The 3,965-nt window shown below is 54.8% G+C and overlaps 1 pseudogene; it reads right to left on the bottom strand.

Annotated features, from left to right (window-relative positions):
- Positions 1-281: 281 nt before the first annotated feature.
- On the bottom strand, positions 282-1,689 carry LOC100952165 (annotated as a pseudogene).
- Positions 1,690-3,965: the final 2,276 nt, after the last annotated feature.

Raw genomic sequence — 3,965 nt, 5'->3', positions numbered from 1 at the left:
TTATGAAAAAAAGAAAAATCAAGACGAGCTGGAACACTCTTTGTGCTCCAGGGAGCTTGGATTTACCTGCCCAAAGCAAAAAGTAAACTCAAGTCCATGGATATGTCTTTAAAAAGTAGCCAGATTAGCTGGGCCATCAGCAGAAAGGAGTGTCCTAGGAAATGATGAGGCCCCATTGGACCCCCAAAGCCACACATGTCTGAGAGCTGAGCCCTCTCCAGCAACCCTTGCAGAGGGAGACCTTGCCCGTGGGTCCTGCTTCCACAGGACAGTAAGGGCACTCAGCCATTGGTTAGCCTGGGCCTGTAGTCACAGGTGACATCTATGGGTTCCTCAGGCCACAGGCAGCAGGCTTGGGCCCTCCCATGTGGCCCTGTGGAGGGCTGAGCAGGGGCCTGGTGCCATGCCCAGCAGTGTGCCAGGCCACACATGGACTGGAGCGTATTGAGTGGGAACAGGTTGTGATTGGTGGGTGTGGAGAAGTAGAGCTGCTCACTGGGCAGCATGGTTGTGGCATGGGCTGCTTGGCCCCAGCGTCCACTCAAAGTCCAGCAGCTGCCACATGAAGTTGAAGTTGGGGGAGATGTTGGACTTTTTCCTCTTGACAAAGTCACGGCATCACTGAGTGACAGGTTCATCTTCTGCATCAGCTAGGCCACAGTAACTCTCACTGAGTGGCTGATGCCTGCCAGGCAGTGCTCCAGGACACTACACTTCCTGGAGCAGGCCTCGCCAATTAAGTTGACGGCCTCAGGGAAGAACCAGGAGAGGTTCTGGCTCCAGTGGTCAGAGATTGGGGGTCTGCTTGTAGGTGAACTCGCCACCATGCTAGAAGGCATTGGGTAAGCTGGTTATGACATCGAGGAAATACTTGATGCTGTACTTGCCAAGCACGTCCAGATTGGTGGTGTCCTTGGTGCAGCCCAGGTAGAGGTAGGGTAGGATCTGGTCAGGGAAGGCTGGTTGGCTAGATGGCACAGGGCTGCCATCCGACTCAGTGGCACTGCTAGGCAGCTCTGGGTCTGACTTATAGAACCAGCAGTCAGAGCTGATGCCTAGACCCCCCAGGCCTAGCACAGAGGTGGGTGGCGAGCTACTAGGTGAGGACCAGCTGTCCTCTTTGGCCTCTCAGGGCTCTGAAGACTCTGTTTGGAACTTATTGAAACCACCTTGGAGGTAGTAGGCCTGGCAGCCATCGTCACGCAGCTTGTGTAGCAGCAGACCGGGCACTGAGGCTGGAGCGCTGGGTTGGGGCTGCCACTCGGCCTTGGCCTAATCCTCCAGCAGCACGGTGGCCGCCTTGCAGCGCGTGTGGAAACTTTCTCTCCTTGTGGGCGTGGTTGGGGATGATAGAGCGGATGGGCAGGTTGCCCTTGCGCAGACGGCGGCGCAGCATGAGGCCGGGGATGGCTAGATTGATGGCCATTTCCATGTGTGACTACTGGAAGAGCTCCAGCGGTCGGCAGCGGAGGAGCAGCAGCCACGCGCCGCTGTGCGCCTCCAGCTCCTCCTGTCACTCCGCGCTCTTGCAGGGCATGAAGCCTGCTCCGGTCACTACGCTCGCCTCAGTGCCCGCGTTGTCCCACACCCAGAACCAGTCTGGGACCCCGCCCGGGTGTCCCCAACCACCGCCGTCCGGGAAGCGGACAGGTGTGCCAGCGTTGGGGGGCCGCGGAGCTGGTTTTTCATGGGGAGAACAGGCGGCCCGGGGCTGGGGGCCCCAGCCCGTCTCCCCAGCAGCCTGGCCCTCCGGGAATTCTGCTTTCTGTAGATGGCGCCATCCTAAGATGAGTTTTCACCCAGTCAGTGTCTTTCTTTTGAAATCCTAGGGTTGCATAGAAGAATCCAAGGGTGGATTCTTCCTGGCCTTGCCACTTTCTGGCTCTGTCTCCCAGCTGGAGCTGTGGCCTCACCAGTCTATCAGCTCTGTCCGGTGCAGCTGGGCAGGAAATTCGAGGTAGTCCTGATGGTGTTCGATGCAGAGGGGACCAGCTGGTTAGGGACTTAACTGCAGCTGGTCTGACGACGCGCCCCTTCACAGACCCCTCCCAGCCTCTTTTCTAGTCGTGCTCCAACAGAATTGCCCCAGAGCCAGAGGCCAGGCAACCTACCCCACTGCCTCCACCGGCCAGGTAACCCTCCCCACCTGCATCCTGCCCATTTCACATCACCTAGTGACACTAGCCTGCAGTCCACCTGCCAAGGAGAAAGAATACCTCAGAGGAGGAGGCACAAGTTCATGTGGAAGGCGACATGGGCTAGGGACAGGCCTCTTGTCTCAGCAGCATCAGAGGCCACAGAAACCCATGATGGGTGGGTCCCAGGGAAAAAGACCCATTTTGCTGAGGGATATCTTTCACTTCAACTGAGAAAAAGGCACACTGCAGAGCAGAATATTTGCCTGTGTTTCCAGTCCATTGCAGGCAAAGACCAGTGGCCCCACATCCTGTTCTTGGACTTGCGTTGGGGCTACCGACCCAAAATGGGCAGGGTGCAGGTGGGGAGTGTGGGGTGGCCATTGGCTCTGGGGCAATTCTGTTGGCTCTCCACCGAAAAGGGGCCCAAGACAATTGAACGTGGGCAGGGGCTCGGGGCTGGGAGGGGGCTGGGAGGGGACTGTGGAGGGGGTCCATCAGAACTGACTAGTCACTGACCCCCATTTTTTTTGAGACAGAGTCTCACTTTGTCACCCTTGGTAGAGTGCTGTGCTGTCATTGCTCACAGTAACCTCAAACTCTTGGGCTCAAGTGATTCTCTTGTCTCAGCCTCCCAAGTAGCTGGGACTACAGGTGCCCACCACAAAGCTGGGAGATGGTGAGTGCTGTGTGGCCAGTTGTTGTGGAAGGTGCAGCGGGTCTCAGGCCTCCCCACATCAGCGTGGTAGTCTGCAGACCCAAGTTTACCTGCTGATGTGGCACAGCCCTCGGGTCCTCCTGGCCGCAGGATGAAGGGTAGAAGCAGAGCCAGGACCCTGGAAATCCTGCCCCATCCAGCCCTCTCTAGGCCGCTGCACCCACGGCACAGTTTCTCTCCTAGATTGTATGGTAAAGACCAGAGGGTCATCAGGGAAGAATCCTGACTCAGGGGTGAGTTGTGATAGATCTCAAGTTTGTCCTTTCTCCTGTTAAAAATTAAACTAAGGCACTAGTAAAATATAAGAGTTTACTAGAACAAAGAGCAATTTATGAGTCAGGAAGCCCACAGCCATGGCTTGTGTTTGGGGATGCATAGGAGGGGCTTGAGGAAAGGCTCTTTGAGAGGCTGGACCCAAAGATAAAAATCATTCCCAGGCACAAGACAAAAGGAAGGGAGACATCCGATTCGTTCAGAGTGGCTTTTATTGCATCTGGAGTGCAGGTGGAGTGAGATTCCTGAATCTAGAAATCCACACTTGGGCTATGGCAGCCAGGATTGGTCTGTCCATTGCTTTACCTGGGCAAGTAGGTGGGATAAGATTAGGGAGGCCTAGACTAGTCTGTTCACTATTTCTTGGGAGGAACATGCTTTTCAGAAAGGGATCCTTCCTGGGTGGGTCAGTAACTTGATTCTATCACTCTTATTGAAAGGTTCTAGACCCAAGGAAGAAAGATTATTCCAAGGCGTGAAACAAAGGAAAATGGAATCCCCGTTCTGTAGAAATAATGTGGTCTTTATTTCCACCTGGATATAGGTGGGGTGAAATCAAGAAAGGAATTCCACAGGTGGGTTATGGCAGATGGGGACTTAAAGGGTCGGGGAGCGCCGCAATTGCCAGCATTCCTACTTCCTGGGAGGGACATGAGTCTGACCCTTCCTGGGCGGATCATGAACCTGACCCTGCTTGGGCGGGGCAGGTCTATTTGGGCATGTACACCTGGTTCTATCACTTATCAGGTTCATGAGGAAGCAAATCAGATTCAATAATTGCTTGAATTATAGTTTTATAGCTGCTTTTTCTTACAGAGTCTCACTCTGTCACACAGAGT

The sequence above is a fragment of the Otolemur garnettii genome, unplaced genomic scaffold (assembly GCF_000181295.1).
Source record: "Otolemur garnettii isolate 467f Iridium unplaced genomic scaffold, OtoGar3 scaffold00330, whole genome shotgun sequence".
Taxonomy (NCBI): Eukaryota; Metazoa; Chordata; class Mammalia; order Primates; family Galagidae; genus Otolemur; species Otolemur garnettii.
Note: the sequence above shows the minus strand (reverse complement) of the source record. Positions and strands in the feature narration are given on the sequence as shown.